Genomic DNA, 19,255 nt, shown 5'->3' on the forward strand with positions numbered 1-19,255 from the left:
TAGTTTTCCCTTCTTTCTCCCAGACACCCCCCCCCCCCCCCCCCCCAATTAGCACTTCCAAGGGAGCGTGAGTTCCTAAATTGGTATTCAAGCTGATATTCAAGTCCCTATCTGTTGCCTTTTGGTAGGCAGAGAGAGAGATATTTATATATTGCCGCTGCTAAAATCTCTCGTCGTCGTCACGAGAATCCCAACTTCAGCTCCAGTCCGTCCTACATCAGTTTTTCTTCGCCGGCCATACCTGTCTGTCCCTTTGCACCCTGCGCAGGTTTTGCCTGCCTGTGGAACGCATCACTAGGCAGTTTGTGGACTCGGAGTGCCTTCTCCTTCCTCCCCTCCCCTGGGTGCCTGTAGCCGGACTCCCATCCCTGGTGTCATTCATACTTTACAGTTCATCTGGCTTTTACCCCGGCGGGGCTGTGGGATCGGGCTCCTCAGAGCCCCATTTATCAGCTGTCAGTAAGCGCTTGCTGAGTGCTTTCCTCCTCGTCCCCGCTTCCCCACCAGTCCTTCCCAGCTCCTCCAGACCCTCTCTCTCCCGCTTTTCTTTTTTTTTTTTTCCTCTTCCCCCCCTCTTCTTTTTTTTATTGTTTTTATTTTTTATTTGATTTGCGAGCAGGAGCCCGGCAGGACCCTCGGCGTGCGCCTCCCCGCGCAGCCCGCGGGCGGGGGAGGGCCGGGGTGTCAGCCGCCGCTCCCCCCGCAGCCCCGGCCCCGCGCAGCGGCTCTGCCGGGACCCCCCCGCTCCCCCTCCTCCTTTTCCGGCCCCCGCCCGCCCGCCCGCCCCTCCCCGCCCTCGCACCCCCTCCCCGGTAACTTTCTAGTACCTTTCCTCACCACTCCGGGCAATCAGTGGTCATTAGAGGAGAGAGGTTTAAGGTTTCATTTGTCTAATAGCAATGTGAGTGGTGATAGCTTCTCGGGGATGCGGCTGGCAGCCTGGGGTGATTTCACTTTCTGTTTTGTGCTCACTTTCTCCGCAGTTGTTGCTTTCCCCGCTCGCTCGCTCTCAGCCTCCCTCTCTCTCTCTCTCTCTCTTCCCCTCTCCCTCTCTCTCTCTCTGTGTTGTCTCATCTTGCCTGTGCTGTCTGGGCGGGGGAGCCCTGCCTCCTTTTGCCTTCCTCAGATCAATGCCCTGGCCACTCACTTTCTGATGTTGCACGACGGGAAATGCTTTGAATACTTACGACATGGCCGCTCACATTGATTGCCAAGATTGACAGCAGTAACCATCGCCTTCACTTGTTTCAGGAGGAAAAAAAAAATAATAATAATGAACCTGATTGTAACCAAATCTCCAGGCAACCCATCCGCAAACTTCTAACGATCGGGATCCTGCACATCCATGGCCCGGAGAAACACCAGCAGACTCTAGTTCATTTATTTTATTTTATTTTATTTTACTGAATTACCACCCATTTATTCCTCTTTCTCTCTCCCCTTTCACCTCCTCCCCTCTTTTTTTTTTTTTTTTTTTTTTTTTTTTTAATGAAAATTACCGAAGCGCGTTGCAAAAAAAAAAAAAGGAGGCTCTCCCAGTGCTTTGTGCCACACTGGATCCCGAGGAGGTAACCAGGAAAAAAAAGCCCTATTGTGTTGTATACCTGTTGTTTGCTGTGGTGTGTAGTGCTGCGTGGCTTGGTGGCGGTGGCGGTGGTTTAATGGGTTTTCGCTGGATTTATGTCGCTTTGCAGGAGAGAATCCGGTTCCCCCTGCGCTGTCTTTAATGGGTTGTTAGTTGCAATTGAGTGAAGCAGCAGCGTCCGGAGGTAGATCTGTTGTTTAGCTTTTAACGTTGCTGAATTCCCCCCTTCCCCCCGCCTCCCCCTGCACGATTATTTACTTTTATACCACGAGGGTGTTGTTGGTGGCTTTTTTTTTTTTTTTTCTTTAGGGAAAAGTAGTTACAGTCTCGTCCCCGTGCGAGTTTCCGGGGCTGTTTGAATCCCGAGGCTTCCGAGACGTTAGGGGACCCCAGTACCTTGAAATCACAACACTTTCTCATCCTTCCCGAGTAGAGTTTATTTTAAAATGTAGTGACAGATCAGCGTTGTATTTTAAGATCACCCACGGCAGGCGAACACATGGTGCTGGGAAGATATTGTACGTAAGGAACTAACACGAGAGGGAGAAAGAGAGAGAGAGAGAGAGAGGAAAAAGAAAATCCGAAATAAATCTTTGAGAGCAGAGCGCTGCTGTCATTACTCCGAAGTGCTCGCGTGGGTTTCTCCCCACGGATAACCCCAAAAGACGCGGGATGGAGAGAGGCGAAGCGAGTTTAGTGGCGCTTTTAAATTCTCCGTTAAGTTTGAGGTGGGTAACTGCTTTGAAGTTGGCCACAAATGAGTGCCTCCCCGGAGCAGGGGAGAAGAGGGAGCCGCCGGAGCGGCGGCGGCAATGCCGGCTCTGCCCACAGCGGGGCACTGTCCCGAGGACTTGCAGCTCCGCGGCGGCGCCTTATCTCTCCGAGCAGAGGGCTTGGATAAAGTTATACCGAAAACTTTAAAATTGATATCGCACCCTAATTTGTGATACACAAGGAGGGGGGAAGAAAGCAGTCCATCATCAGAGAGCTCTGTTTACACCCGGGGAGGGGGAGATGCGTGCCGCTTTGTGGCAATATTCGACTTGGGATTTCTTGCTGCCTTAGCTCTTTGCCGGAGGTCATGCAAATCGACCTTAAAAGAATGCATAAGCCATAAATTAAAATAAACCCTTAGCCAGAGGCTGATCCATAAGTAGACAATACCTAACCTGGACAAAACGGCTTCCTTTGCGAGCTGAAAAAAAGAATAGTGCCTAAACTAAATGCAAAGTAAGTTTTCAGGAAGTATTTCACTTGCTATTATTATTATTGTTATTATTATTCTTTTAAAATAAAATAGTGGCAGTTGCAACCAGCTAGCGCAGCTGTTTACAGGCGGTGCTGTAGGATACGAGTGAGGCAAGGTGTGTCTGGCGGAGAGCTTGCTCTTTTCCTGGCTTTCACTACCTTCCAAGCTGTTTGTTTTTTGATTGGGGATAAGAAGCCTCTTTAACCGAATAAGCAATTTAATGTTTTATCTCGGATAATGCTGAAGAGTTTATGAACAAATCTGGGTTGCCTGCAAATGTCACATGCGCGCACACAAGCTGTGTCTATATATAATAGTCTCGGGGCTTGTTTTTTTTTCCCGCAGTTTTTGACAATTGTTCCATTCATGATCCTGAAAGGAATCATCAGTGGGAGCTAATGAGTGTGCCTCCGCGGCTTGCCCTGCTCCGGGGAGGAGCGGGCACCGGCGCTGCCGCCGAGCCCGCTCCCGTAATGCATGCACGCGTGTACCGGCGGCGGGGTCGCCCCTGCGGGAGCGCGGCTGTCGGTAGATACGTGAGAGAGAACATATAGGCGTGATGTGAGCAGGTACTTCCACGCGTGCATTAATAACCGCGCTGCCAGAGAGCTGCTCCTCTGCCGAGGGAGCTTCCCAGCTGCCTGCCGAGCCGTGCTGAGCGGCGCGGAGCAGCCCGCCCGCTCTGCCGCAGGGGCTCTGCGCTGCAGCAGAGCAGGGCCTTGAGGTCAATCAGAGGCACCGATCACAGCCGTTCGGTTGCTGTCTTTGCTTTCTGCCGAGCGTTTCCCCGTCGTGTTTGGTGTTTTGGGCGTTTGTTGTTGTTTTTTTTTTTGTTTTTTTTTTTTTTTTTTAAAGGACGGGAAGGAGTGAAAGTGGCAACGTGAAAAGACAATTAGTGTTGTGTCTGAGGGGCGGGGGGGCTGCAGGGAAAGTCAGCCTGGTGGGAGCCTGGGGACGGCAGATTAGTTCTGTCCTAGGGGTGTTTCCCAAAAACATAGACGGTGAAACTTTCTGTGATAAAGTAATATATCTTCGCCTGCTGTTTGTAGATAAGGTATATGTTTATTAAGCTAATTTAAATAGCCTTCGGCACACGAGCGGCACTTTGTTCCCACTGTTTTCTTTTACCCTCATTTTAACATTTTTGGTGTTTACCATCTTCAGTGCCGATCGTGAGGGCAGAAGAGCAGTTTTATCCAGTCCCCAAACAGGGTTCGAGGTCCAAAAATTAACGAATTTCCCTTTCTGTATTCGTGTAATGGAGTAATTTTGAAACCTGTTTTGAGACTTCGACTTGACTTGACTTGTTTTATTGACGTGCTTGTGCCCACTCATTTAATTAAGCCATTATACCATAAAGTAAATAATAAGAATGAATGTGAGATATGTGCATGTAGTCTGCCATTATATACAACTGTTGCCCTGGAAAAGACGCTTTAAAAAACTTTTCTCAGCACACCATGATTCTTTGGCAAGATCTTATTGCAGGTTTTTGTTTTGAGCCAGGATATTTCTCATGGTTCTGTGCTCACGACGTTATATGCGCACTACACTCGGAATATAAACAGCAAGCGTACCTAGCAGCTCATTCTAGTAAAACTAAGAAATAATCTATTTATAGTGAGTACATTTAAAAGAAAATAATGAGGTCATTTGGAGTATGGTGCAGTTTGAAGTAGCTCGACACCTGGCAGAAACTACATACGCGTTTTCTTCAGACTCTGCACTATCCATAACTTTTCCTTATAATACATTCTTGTGTTAAGTGAGAAAGGCTGTTTGTAAAACAATCCCCTGGCTGGTTCCAGTGTTGGGTGAAGCTGATCCTGTAATGGCATTTTGTTTTGAACAGTTGCTGTAGTTGAAGTTCCCTCATAAGGTAAGGTGGCACTGGGTCTGAAAGGAGGTCCAAATGCCACATTTATAATTAGACTGCCAATTCAGCACATTGTATCTATTGCTATACAGGGATATACTGCTGTGTCTGGTCTCTCAATAGACTGTATTCAGAATTAGCCAATTCAACTGCTTAAACTTTGGAGTCAAATTTAGAATAGGCAATGAGAGAAGGAAAGAAAGAAAACAATAATGCTTTCTTTTTTTCCTCAGCTAGCTATTAAAAGCCAAAGAATATACGGAAACCAACCCAGGCACTGCACTTGGAATCAATGCACCGAGCGCAGCCTGGCCAGCCTCGCCTGCAAAACCATTTTGAAGCGCACTTCTCCGGGGGGAGGGGAAGGTGAGCCCCGGGCACCGCTCCGAGCGCCGCTCTCCAGGCCGCTTCCCTGCCCGCCGCCGGGCTCCCGCGGCCGGGGGGGGCGCGGGGGCCCGGGCCCGGCGGCGGCCCCGCGGGGCGCAGCTCTGCCCCGGCCGCGGGGCCGGCCCAGTGCCCTGCTGCCGCCGGCCGGGGCGGCCAGGGGCCCCCGCAGCCACTCGCTGCGCGCCGGCGGCGGCAGCGCCCTCCCCGGGCGGGGGCTGGCCCTCCGCGCCCCCTCCGCGCCCCGCGGAGCCCTGGCGGCTGTCGGAAGGGCTCCCGCCCCCGCGGGGAAGGAGCAGCCGCCGCCGGGGGACCCCGCGCCTCCCCGGGCCGCCGGGCCGCGGGCTCCGGCTGCTGGAGTCTCCCCGCGTTGCCCCCGGATTTACGGTTCCTGGCTCCTTTTCTCCCGTCATACTTTTTGTTTCGCTCACTCTGATTCCTCCGGCCTCCTCCCCTAGAACTTTAATTCATTCAGCGATGAGAATGTAAGAGGCCCTTTGGTCTGCAATCTCGCATCCTCTGCTAAATGCATTATTTTCTCTCTCTTGCTTGCAGTTCGGTACTCTGTTTCAGTACTGCTGGGAGACTTAGCTGGGCGGCTTCAAAGCTCGCTCAGTTCCCTTCTCTGCTAGATGGTAGGGTGCAAACTAGTGCCATGTGTATAACACATAGCATGAAGGGAGTGAGACAGATGGCTGGCTCTCCCTGCACGGAACTGGTTCTCTGCTGAACTTATGCAACGCTGCTTCATTTCTTCCTTCTTACGTTTACACGCTGGTGAAAGCGAGAAGAGAAACAAAGTGGAGCCCGTCAGTTTCCTTCGTAAGGCCGCTAGTGCCTGACTTGTAGAAAATACTAGCTGACGTCCAAAGTTAGTTGCCTTCACTTGTCAATTTGATTTTGTTCACAAGTGGGAACTGCCAGTGCTTGTTCCCTAGCCAGTGGTTTTTAATATGTGGCCAGCAATTGTTAGTGGTCACTTCCAGCTGTACTTCTTTTGCTCAGTGGGGAAAAAAATCCCTTTGGACATGTTTTTTGCATCTTTGATCATATTTTTAGTCGAAAGTATCCATGTATGTCTGCAGTTCTTAGAGGCCTTGGAATATCTTGTGGTAATAAAGGCCAGAGCTTTCCCGATGATAGCAAACCCAAATATATTTTTTCTCAGTGGGCATTAGAAAGTTTCTTTAGACATGACCTTATATCTGCTAAACACTGTAATCACCTTGGGAGATATCACTTCAGGAAGCATATCCATTAATCTTTTACACTTGGTTTGATTTCCCCCTTAAAAGTGTATAGATCACACTTAAAAGGCTTCCGTCAATTTATTTATTTATTTCACGGAACAAAAATTACTTAGGAAAGAGAAGTCGTGAGGCACTTTTCTTTATAGGCCGTACAATGGGGTGATGTATATTTCTTTTTCCATAGTGTGACTTTAAAGATCAGCAGGCCGGTTTGGCAGAGGTTGCGTGTGATGACTAAGGTTTTAAAAGTTATGTAAATAAGGGTGTTTGTGTATATATAAGCTATGTCAACTGAAGTGATACAACGACATATTTTTAAAACATTTCGGTTAATATAGTAAATCACAGAGACAGAGCTTTGAAACATTTCTGCATGATGTCAGAACCTGCGAGAGAAGTACTGCTTTATGATGTATTTATTCGGTAGTTCACATATAGCTTATTCGTCAAGTAGCAGCAAAAGACAAAGGTGCACGTTTCAAGTTCGTGCCTTAGTAAGCCGATTTCTTGTCATCTCTTTCAGTGTCTTTTTGTGTAATTTTTACTTACACCATTTTCTATTTTTTCCTTAGGTAGAACAGCAAGAACGGGAACTTTAGGGGACTTGTTACCAAAACACAGAAACTGAGTTTCCTTTTATTTTATGTGAGCTATTCAGAATTTTTTTAGCCATACGATTCTCCCGCAGTATTTATTGATGTATCATTACAGGCCATGACATCATATTGTGAAAAAAACAAAATATGGCAAATTCCTGTCATTAGTAAGGTTGTGTACTGGGCCAGTGTGATGTCTGTATGAAATAACTGTATATTTTTTTAGAGGTAGTTCTGCGCAGAAGGGAGAGATGTGATAGATGTATTTGCTGGAAAGCAGCCGATTTCTACAGTGATAAAACTGGATAATTACATGTTCCCAAAGCCTTTTCAGCACAGAAGTAGGTGTTCTTTTAAAACATTATTCTGTGGCAACAACAAATATTTGTGACATCAGTGTAAGAGATTTCCTGCCAATTTTTAGTTTACCGTCTTTCAGAAAGTCTAGAGTTCTTTGGCACTGGTGAAACTGCTACACATACCCATCGTATATTCAAGTATTCAGTGAAGTTTTAAATAATTCTCTTTCAATTAGTACAACAGGAACCTGAAAAATGGATTTTCTCTTAAAGAAACAAGAATCAGTACATAGACAGTTCTTTCCTCCTCTTGTATATTTTAAAATAGTCATATCAGTTTTATGTTTACTATTTTGTCTCTTTAAATTAAGAAGAAAGAAAACAGTATCCCAAGTTTGAAAATCATTGCTTGGAAATTAGTTTAATCAAATATTTTTTGTGCCTTGTGAATTGGAAAGAAAGAGTAATATAAAATTAGATATATTGGTAAACTAGGTTAATCAGAGTCGTTCATTTATAGTGGAGAATAAATATCTATCAATCGATATTTTTTTTGAAGTCAGGCAAAACATTCCATCAAGTTAATGTGTTTAAGGGTATCATATCAGGCACAGACAGGTACTAGAAGTGATAAAAAACAGATAACCCGCAACGAAATGATTTACAGATGGGTCATTATCTTCTATAGAGAGGTTACACAGATCATATTCTTTATGAAAAGAGAATGTAATTCTATAGAGCTAGGAGAATTATCTAAATAGGTCTGAATATTTAATGTTTTTCCGAGTAACTGGTAGAATTCCTCAAAACAAAATATTTTAGCCTTCTTACAGGCAGCATATTAATGTAAGGTATAGAAAAGTACTGGGTTTGTATTTTAAGTATTCTTTATGTTTATTTAACCTGTTTGATAAAGTAAAGCTTGGGAAACATTTTGCTCCTTCCCGTGTGAACTTTGTAGCGCATACCTTTAAAATATGCACAAAAATGTTACATGCAAATTAAAAAAAAAAAAAAAAGCTGGGAAGTTTGATGTTAGTGATTTATTAGCTTTCAGAACCTATTTCATACAGCAAGTGCCTAAGTTGCATCTTTTCTATCAGTGGTAAGACAGGATGTCATTTAAATATCTTTTCTTTCTTCTTGAGCTAGACAGAAAGGTGTACAGTCAATTGTTTCTCCAGTTGCTGGTAGACTGGCATAAGGCAACAGGAAACTCTAAAACCTCAGAGGTGCGGTATTGATTTGATTCCTAACTGCAAATCCTTCATATCATTGCTCCAAATATCTAACTTTACACCAATATTACCCATTCTTTTTATAGTGACACCATGCTTAGTAAAAAACTTCTAAGCACTGAGGTCAGGTGTTGAGATTGGATTCTAGTTTATTTTTTATGAATCAGATAAAGATTTCTTTGCATGAGACCGTATGTGAAGATGAGAGAACAAGAACATTTCCATATCAAAGGCAATATATCTGAGGCTGCATAGTAATTAAAATGCGGTGGTTTGGACTCTGTGCACTAGCACTTACGCAGAGCGTTGTTGGGACCTTGTGCAGCATGCAGGCGGTTGTCTCTTGCATACTTCTAGAAATATACTTATAATTTTGTACAAACATTCATGCCAGTCCACACTTTTCTGTGGATAATTTGTATTTCATCCAAACCATTCAAAGTAGAAGTTATTTTTTGAGCAACCCCCTCATTATGGCTTTTGTGCATCAACTATTTTTATTCTGGTTGTTTGTATTTCCTCTTACCAGAATGATGGCTTGTTTATAGTCGTATTTTTTTGTGTGTTTCTCTAAGACCCCTTCCACATACCACTGAAATTTTACTACTGGCTTGAAATATCTTGTATTAGAGACAAAAATGCTAATATCTTTTTAGATTTATTGGAGATGGTGTGATTTCTTATATACCATACTTTGTGGCAAATTAAAAAGCATGTGCTGGAACACAATATTTTTAATGAAACAATATGTATTTACTAATTCTAACTAACTGTTACACAACATAAGGAGAATTAATGCATTACTCCAAGGACCTGCTGATGTGGGAAAATTGACATAAAATACTGCAGGGTGCTCCCTATCTGGATAGTCTTTTCTGGAATAAATGTGACTTTTAATTCCTGAGTAGATTGCCCTGGTGAGGAGCTGCTCCGGAAGGGCTGCTGTTGAATTGTTTACTTCATAAACTGTATTGGTCAGTGTCCCAGTGCGGAGGAGGCAGTGAGTGCTGCAAAGTTCCTCATTACTCATAGATACTCGTTCTACAGAGGCTCTGTCCGTTAATACTCCAAAACTATTGAGATGAAACTTTTAGGAAGTCTTCATATTTAAACAGATGTTTATACTGTGAAAGTATTGTATCATGGCAATCTTGCTTCATTTTGTCTAGTTTTAGTTTACAATTGGTGTATGAATACGTGAGTACTTTGAGCTAGAATATCACACTTTCAGAGATTGTTCTGCATGCTTTTTACATCTGTATTATTGTTGTGGATGGGCTTGTTAAACTGAGTTCCTGACCATTTGTGGTTAGTAAAAACCCATGGTATTTTTGCACAAGCAGGGGGGTTAACCTCAATGTCATGGCCTAATTCCAGCTCAGATAGGATGTAGTTGCCCATCTACATTCTTCTTATAGTTTTAACTGGCTCAGTTAATCCTCACTTCCTTTCCTCAATGTGGTAGCGTGCTAAGGACATTTGCAGCATTTTACCTCAGAAGTACCAAATCCAGCTATTGAAGTAATAGGTGGAATTAGATAATTAATCACATTTTGGGAGCTTTCTGGACAAGAGGGGTGCCATGTGCCTTACTGGCTTCTTATTATTAGGGTGAATATTTTGAAGGATTTAATATATATGGTATTTGAATGTTGAGCTATTTCAGAGGAATATTTTGATATAATTTGATATTTGACAGATTCTCAGCTGGCATAAGCCAGTGTAACTGCATTTACTTAAGTGGAAGGGTGCCATTTTACTCTAGCCACAAGTGCATTCCTTAGGACATGATGCAGTTCCTTCTGGATTCAATGGAAAGACTTTTCTGTGACTGTGCTGGGAGGAGGGTCACATGTGAAGGCCCTGTTTGCATTGGATTCACTGTAGAAAATAACTTGGTTTCAGCTTATGGCTTTAGGATGACATTAAGAGGAATTCATCTCATGTAAACTACGTATTAGATCAACTGTCTCTCCATGTTTAATCTTCCAGCAGGTCTTCAGGTCTTCTAGTATAGTATATGCAACGCGTGGGGATTCTGACTGCTGACTTCCTGTAACCATGGAGGCTGTGGCTGTGCGTTTTCCTTTTTTTTTTTTTTTTCTTTTTTTATTTCAGTCACACCTGATCTGCTGAGGGCAGATTATCTTCCTGCAGATCCTTTCATATTTTTCTTCTGCTGAGGGATTCATGTAGGCCACTACAGTAAGAATATACTTTATTCAACCTTTAGTGCAAATATATGTAGATCTGCACATGCAAATTTTTTAATGTATGTAAGTAGACATGTTTCAACATAATTTTAGTAGTATTTTTGTTATGGTAGGGCCTACGATTGGGATTTTGTATTCACCTCTGTTTTACATGCATACGTCCTTACACTCTGCTATCTGTATCTATTCTCATTACTTGCCCAAAAGCTCAAAGACGAATTCTAGGAAAACCCTTTCATGCTTTCTGGTTGCCTTCTATATGCTCTAGTTCCCATTTTACTGCCTGTTCTTTCCACATAGAAATTATGGTACCAGTGGTATTAATCTTTGAAAGTAACAATGGAATCTTCTCATTTATTTAAAAACAAGGTAGATATGATCAGCTTTTCATCCTGATTGCATGAGTTAGAAGGTAGTAAACTGGTGTCGGGATGGGATGATGGCTACACAGGCTGTGAGGAGTAAGTTTGCAGAAGCGCAGTGAGATGGAAAAATGTGAAACAGAAGAGATCAAGAAAGAAAGGTAATGCCACCTAATGTTTTAGAAAAAGTAATAAGATAAAACATACTCTCATGTCTGCTGAGCAGTAGTACAACAGATCTTTTGTACTCTTCTTAGTGGTGTTATTTATGTATTTTGATCACTCTTAGAATACCCCAAGTTACAAATCTGTCGGCATACCTGCCAGAGAAAAAAGGAATGTTGCGATGCTAGATCTGCCTAGATTTAAAGTACTGAGTGGGCAATCACTTTGCTGTCTTAAGGTGGAAGAATGTGCTAACATTGGCCATTCTGGCATCTGGCTACTTTGGACTTGGAGAGCAGATGCTATTAGCCTTTCTACTTCAAAGCTATATTGTTGCTGCAGGTAAATAAATCACAGGCTCCCTTTATTCTTCAAGAATGACTTACAGAGGTCAGGGATATGTTAGCTTATGCGTGATCATGCCTTCAGGCTTCTGCACCATATGCATGATGCTCCTGAGGGATGGCAAGTTTCAGGTAGCCCCCACTAGGCACAACAATCCCTCTTAACATTTCATTGTGTGCTGCCTCTGTATACGGACTCATATAGACACGATGGAGTCTGTTCAGGTGTGTCTCTGTGCTCACCCACAGTGCTCAACCTAGACTTCAAGGGACCGTGTCTACAGAGTATTCAAGCACTTAAGTGGGCCTTTGTTCCCTGCTTTATGGGTCTTCAGCCTTTGGTGAAAGCCAAAAAAGTTTTCTTTTCTTTCCTTGCTTGTGTACACAGCCTTTCCTTGTGATTCCTTTTTTTCCTCAGTCTGTGAAAACTCTCCTTATTACTTTAATCGTCACCATTGCCTCTAAACAATAATAATTCAATCTGTAATGTTTATTTTAAGAATGTAACAACAACTCTAATTAGCAATGGTAGTGGAGATACACCGGTGTGTATTTTAGTGCAGATATACTGCCATGCATTTTATGGGGTGAATGGGTGTGTCCACTAACAGTTGATTTGAAAACACCATTGCACAATGCTCTGTGATGGAATGGGATCAAATTACAGACTCAAAGTCAAGATGATGGTGTAAAAGTGAAAGGCTTTGACTGCAGTGAGTGTTATAGATAGTCTTTTCAGGGAAAGAGAAAACGTGGATAGGAGAGAGAAGGTAGTTGAGGGACGTAGAGTAATTACTGAGGATTAGCTGGAGTTTCTATTATATGAAGTCCTCCCTTGGACAGATTGAATTCAGTTTTTCATGATGTATAATATGGCCAAAAGCAAAAAGAACAGGAGGAAATGGTTTGCTGAATCGTATGTAGGGGTGATTTCTTACAGAAGTGCAAACTTCAAGGTATAAGCTGTTGCTGATTCTACTTCTGATGGAACTTTTTTTTTTTTCCCCAGTCAAAGAGGCATAGGATAACAAATAAACAAGTAAGAGACAAATCCAGCCCAAAATTGTTTGATTACTGCGTTCCTCTTGGGGAGGACTTTCAGTAATTCAGCATGGGATGATTAGATAAAGAAGGTGAACGCTCGTTTCCCCTCACGCTGTCTAAGCGTGGCTCCCACATGATACTTCCTGTCTTTCACATATTGTCTCTTTAGTATCGATAGCAACTAGATGCAAATCAGCATGGCATCTGCTAGTTTGTTTTCAGCCGACCGGGCTAAACAGCAGATACAGAATTTATCGCCAGGAGGCTGTGACCTCATCACAGACAAGTGGCATTCCCACAAGCAGGTAATGAAGCACCCCTATTGAGTGTAGCTAAAGTCCAAATCCTCAGTAGAGTTATTACATATTCAATTTAAACAGCTCTCCCAAACTTTAAAGCTGTCCCTTGATTTTTTTTAAATCCATTCACTGTTGTAGCTGGAACAGCAGCTGTTGCTGGTCTCTGCCGATGCCACACTGTGCTGAATTGGGCCTTCTTGAAAGTGTGTGGGAGAAAAGAAGGGATGAAAAAACAAAGGGAGAGGAAGAGGAGGGGAAGGGATATGAAAGGACAAAGATGGGAGGGAAGAGTGGATGTGTTGAACTGAATAGTAACTGTAATGCTCTTATTGCTGTTGAACATGCATAGAGAATATCTGTAGTCAGACAGTATTTGGTAATAGCTTGATACATTTAAATTATTAAAACTTCTCTATATAGATGGTGTAATGCTGTCTTTTTGAGACGATAACATGCGGTGGTCAAAAAAGTCCCCTTTAGTGCTTACTGTATTCAAGACTGAACTCCGTATTCTTTTTCTGTTGCTCATCAAGTTGTTCACAACAAATACTTTGGGACACAAGTTATCTGTCCTTGCTGTCTGAGAAAAAGTAGGCTTCTGGGGAAGGTTTGAGTGGATCAGTTTGGTCATTTTTGTATTTTTTAGCAAGTCTTGTATGTGTACATAAATATTACTTATAAGAGCAGCCCGTGAATACTTAGCATGAATCTTAAACATTTTTGTGTTTTACTGATCTTCTAATGACTGATTGATAGCAAATATTGTTGAAAGACTTTACAGATTCTGAATGATCAGTATAAATTAGTAATCCCAATACACTTGCACACCAATTTGTGGTCTGAATGTTGAATGTGAAATGAAATTGTATTTTATGTCTTTTTGATCTTGTTAGTGATAAAGGATTGAGACTAGCTAAAAGCAGAGCAGAAATGAAATAGGTGCTTTACAACCTGAAGTAGTCAGTTCCTGTGGATGGGAAGGAGGGAGAATACTTCAGTGAGAGGGGAAAACGAGAGAGGGGAAAAAGGAAGAAAGGGGATAGGGTGAGAAGCAAAGAGCCAGAAAAAAACTAGGATATGTGGGGGCAGATCAGCATTAGTGGATGCAGCCTTTCAAGGCATACTTAATGACTTTATTCTCCTTCTTCACCTATACTCTTTCACTTTCCAAGAAACTGGGGATGAGATATCAAAATCAGCATTTCTGTCACTCACAATCAAATGGGGTATTTGAGCTTAGAGTGGGAGTAATGAGTGAACAGCTGTTGATAACTGGGATGTATAACCTCCAGAACGGGGAATATTGTGTTGTTAAAAGGGAAAAATAGTTTTCCTGTGTTCTCAGCTTTGTGGAAAGTTGGGCAGTTCTTGTACTTTTAGTGTGAGGTTATTTTGGACTTCCTGTGATAGACAATTTTTTTAGAAGAACTAGACCACGGCCTGCAGTCTTCCAGTTGTGCATGTTAGGCTGGGCTGGGCCCACTGCACCATGTTTAAATAACTGAGACACAGGCTGTCCTGCTAGTTATGTTGTAGAGGTAACAAATAGGGGGGCCAGTCCAAAAATACAAGAAATATGAAGCTTTATCATGAGAGGCATTGAGGCACTGAAACTTCCAGGAAAGGATCCATATATCCTCAGTGTTTCTCCTAAGAGAGTCCGGGGTTAGTAGGATCATCCATTACTGTGGCTTGATTGGAATTCTTGAGCATGTAAAAATATGCCACGGTGCATGCCAGGTCTTTTTCTTGGTGAATGCTGTAGACCAGGGTTCCCCATAGCAATGCTCTGTCTAGTTAAAGCTGCTAGATTGTGGCGGTCGACTGTCCAGTAATTTTAGGGTCACACTATTACTGATTATGCATGTTTGCTACATCATTTCTATGCCAAAATGTAATATAGTTGTCCAAATGATGCACAGCAGCCACTACACAAAATAGTCTTTCACAATTTGTTTCGAATCTTGTTTCAGACATGAAGGTGCATGTGGTTCTTTCTATTCCCTTTAAGTTTCTCTGTGCAAATTTTCACTTGATTAATGTGTCAGTATCTTACTAAGCTTTTTTAAAATTCAGATTCTAATAAAATGCCTTTACTTGTGTTTAAAAATATTTGGTATACCAGTTTTTTGCAATAAATAGGGCCCTGAAATAAAAAAAAAAAGGCAGAACATAAAAGAAACAACCCCTTTTGCACACAGGTAAAAGGCTGTTTAGCCATTATTTATTTGATGTGTGAAATTAATTTATTTGCATTTTGCTCTTCTGCTATTTTGCTTGTCTGAAAGCACACTCGGTGTCACACCCGTTTTCATAGGTCACGCTTGGGCCTTCGTTTCCTCATGGTGAATTCCAGAGCTGTGGTAAAGGCAATCACTGGGTAAGAGATTCTCATTTGCCAGAAGTCATTGACAGTCACGGGCTGCCTGCCTCTTCTCTGGTGTTGGAGCCATAACGAATATGATCAGGTGTGTGAAGAGCAGTTTGCCTCTTATCACAATTTTTGTATTAAAATAAATAGCAATGATGAATTGGATAGTTGGCATTTATTCCCAATAATTCAGGCAATGATGATTCTTACAACTGAACTCAGCAGCACATGTCTTTTCTCAGCCAGCGGAGCTAATAGGCTTTGGTCCTTTTTCTAGGCCTAAGGGAAAACCTCTTTTTTTTTTTTTTGACACCCAAACCAAAAGAAAATGCTGCAGTGGACCACAGCAATGGCTGCTGAGCCCTCATTCTTCTACTTGTAGTTGTGGAAGAAGGGTAATCTGAATTCATAATCTCTGGATGGTTCACATGTTTAGAATGAAGTTCAGAGTTATTGGCTAAGGCAGGTAGAAAATTCATTTGCTTGAGCTCTTTCAGGTCCGGCTGATAACACTCAGGGTTCAAGTCCTGGAAGATACCCAGTGCTCTGGTCCCAGTTCAACAGACTATATAAGCACATCCTGAGCTTTAAAGCCTGTGAATAATCTCAGCGGGAATGAGACTATGTATGTGCTTAAAATTCAGCATGTAGTTAAGTACTTTGTTGAACTGGAGCCAATGTGCTTAGCACTTTGGAGCACTGGATCCTTATTCACTAGTGGTGGTTTATATATGTTTTTGGCTTATGAATTTTCTCACTGACCTCCTCCTTTGCTTAATGGTCAGCCCACAACATGGTCAGGATTAAAAACTTCTGGGGCTTGTTTTGTCTAGAAGGCTATGGATAATCTCTAGAGGGAAGGTCTCATTTTACATAATTACTGTTGCTAAATAAATATGTTCTTTATAATCAACTTAAGTTTAATATGCAATTGCTAAGATTTTTGATCAAGAGACCAACGTTTAGCCCAGATTTTATTTCTTCCCTTGTTTAGAACTATGTTGTCTATCTTCAGAAATTAATAATGCCTGTCTACAATTAGTATATCAAGTTCTGAAGAGAAGTTGTATTTGTTTATAATGACTTTTTCTGTTTCCAAGTTCTCTATGCTTTCTACCAGCTTTTTTCCCTCATTCTGAAAGAGTGTTCTTCAGGCAATAATTAGCAGTGGGCTTTATCTGAACTGAGATCTCTAGGCAGTTCTGTCAGGTATTTGGTCTTCACTCAAAATGTCTTGGCCACGTAAGGTAATGGTTCTAATTGTTTTCTTCCTTCTCTCACCTGTTCTGCTACAAAGCATAGCCTTGACACTACCTCAATGTTGTTAGAATTACAGAAGCCAGAGGATCTTTTTCTGTTATTGTATGATTATTCCCAATTATATTTTAAAATTTTTACCTACATATCTGTCCATTATTCTCTCTAAATTTGTGACCAAGCATCATAAAGGATCAACTGAACAAATTGAATTAAAAAAAACGGAAACTCAGGAAAATCCTAGATGTCTCAGGCAAAGGTAATGGATGCAGTTTCTCCTCAGCAGGAACAAACCTTGGTCTTTTCAAACCAGTGAGGAAAGAGAATTTCATTGTCTCTGTAAGAGTTTTTGCTTGCTTCCACTAAGATGGAATAGGGGTACAGTTAAGTGCTAGCTTAAATCTTGACTTGTTTGTCTTTCTTTTTATGCTCCATCTTTAAAATAGCTGAGGTAAAGTATATATATAGCCTAGATTAGAGTGTAGACAGGCATGTTGTTGCACGTCTAGCTGGAGGGACAGAAGAAATCATACATTTAGCTCTTCTTTCCTGCCTCTCAGCTGAGGTGCAGTAAATGACTGTGTGAGCGCTTCAAATGTAATGTCATTGCGTAGCAAAGGGAGTTAGTTGAAACCACAGCTCAAACCATGTAATGTCTAAGTGGAGGGACAGTAAGTTCTACCAGGGAAAGCAGTGGCTTCTTAAACAATTCTAGTTGCATTCGTAAGAGGAGGAACAATATATGCCTCTCATGTAGCTCAGGGAGCAGTGGGCGCCAGTACTTAGGGCACTGAACGGGGAGGTAGGAGAACTTGGCATTATCTATTGTTTTGACGCTGCCGCAGACAGAGATTACAAACATGTTACTTTACTCACAGTATCCTTCTTCCCTCTTGTGTAACCTACTTAGACTACAAAGTGTAGAGATGTCTCTAGCTCAGTGTTTGTACCATGGGTATAGTATTTAAGTATGTTCTGGGAACAAATGCTAAGAGTTGCAAATATATGAGCAGATAGTTTTTAAGGCTGCTGTATGGATATGTGCTCCGAATCAGCAAGAAGAATCTCATTTCCAATTCAGTGTCAGTAAGGTCCTACATGATTAAAACACTACGAATTATTTTTTGCCAACTGCCAGAGATTCATTGAAGGAGGATGGTGAAGCATAGATATTTTTAAAAAAACATTTATCACTTCATGACTTTTAAAATTAGATGGCCCAAGAATGCTTTTGAGAAATCTGAATGATAAGAATGTTCCCAGTTCTATGTGTACTACCAAATACATCAGAAAGTGTGCCACTGACATTTTTATCTTAATCTGAGTTCAATTTTCTGTTAATGATGACTGGGGTTTTTGTATTTTTACTATTATTCTAAAGGTTTATTCAGCTTGACAGTTGTAGGATTAAGCTTTACAAACAAAAGGATAATATATCCTATGTTTACAAGTTAGCCAGAGGCCAGGTTTTATAAACTTTAAAAATACAGCTATTGCTAGTTTATAAAATAGACTAGTCAGCTTTCCAAGAGAGAAAATAAATCCAGCAATGGAGGTGATTTCCATGGGAGCTTGGTACTCTCATGTATAATAATATATTTTGACCTAAAGCAATGTTACATGCGAATCTTAACAATGTTTTGGAAGAGGTAAAAATATGGAGTGCAAAGCGAAGGCATATGGGGCCTGATTCTGTATCTTACACTCCCGTGAGAGTTCCATTGGAAGGGGCACTGAACAAGTGACATTTGGTACCATTCAGAACAGGGGCCACATAAGATTTTAGAATTTAATCTTTCCAGTGCTTTCTGTTGGATGCAATGGTTTTCATTAGTTAAAATGTGATAATAAGTTCACAGGCGGGCCTGTAATCACCTGTGTTAGCAATGGAGAAAGGTATCTTGTGTTTTCTGCTGAAGACCATCTAGCAATACTTTTAATCTTAAAATTTCAACTCAAAACGAAAGAGACCCAAAGGTCATAGCAAGCAAAATAATAAATTCTGGAATTTAGGATGCATCAGGCAGCACAAGTATCTTTATTTACAAGCAAGAAATTTAAAGAAATTCTATATAAACACAGAGTCCTGCTTTATCATTTGCAGCATAGGAATAATTCGTCTTCACGTCACAACAGTTGTATTTCCAACAGATGAAGAGAACATCTCAGATGAACTATGGCTGCAATGCTGGGCATTTTTACTTTTTTTTTTTTTTTTTTTTTTTTTTTTTTTTTAGTAATGGTGATATATTTAAAATGATGAAATCGGATTTGCCAGTGGCGCACAGGTCTCCTGTAGCACTGAGGAGGTGCTGCCCTGTTAGTTCTCAATCTTGTCACTTCTGGGGAACAGCAGTGAAACTGTTTGTTCCTGACAGCAGACAGCCCCACTGCAGGGCCCTGGTTTCATGTTACATTAAGTATTAGTGCTGTTCTTTCAGGAGCTATTATGCTGTGACATCAAAGATTTTCTGACAGGGCAGTTGTAGGTTAGCACTGAAGTTGTCTACTGAAATTTTTAAGAATGGAATTAAATATATATGATCAGATTTAATATGAGAGATCGGAAACTGCATATAAAATGGAGTTAGTGGTTAAAGAAAGCTGCAAGAATAATTATTTGGTTTGGCCTATTTGTCCTTTCTTGTCCAAGGCAATTTTTATTGCCTTTAATTTCTACAGCAGTTCCAAAAATACTGCCATATGTTAACATTTTTGTGCAA

The 19,255-nt window shown here is 41.7% G+C and overlaps 1 protein-coding gene across 4 annotated transcripts in view; it reads left to right on the forward strand.

Moving 5' to 3' along the window:
• The first annotated feature begins 1,483 nt into the window (after positions 1-1,483).
• Positions 1,484-19,255, forward strand: part of SOX6 (SRY-box transcription factor 6) — a 376,628-nt gene continuing 358,856 nt past the window's right edge. For 2 of the 4 annotated variants that reach the window (XM_082317552.1, XM_082317544.1), the window contains exon 1: positions 1,484-1,568. The gene's annotated coding sequence lies outside the window, so the exon portion shown is untranslated. Of the gene's footprint in view, positions 1,569-2,589; positions 2,816-19,255 lie in introns of those variants that run through there. The other 2 variants (XM_082317553.1, XM_082317545.1) reach the window with 1 other exon arrangement.

Source organism: Platalea leucorodia (assembly GCF_965183815.1).
Source record: "Platalea leucorodia genome assembly, chromosome: 7".
NCBI classification, from domain to species: Eukaryota; Metazoa; Chordata; class Aves; order Pelecaniformes; family Threskiornithidae; genus Platalea; species Platalea leucorodia.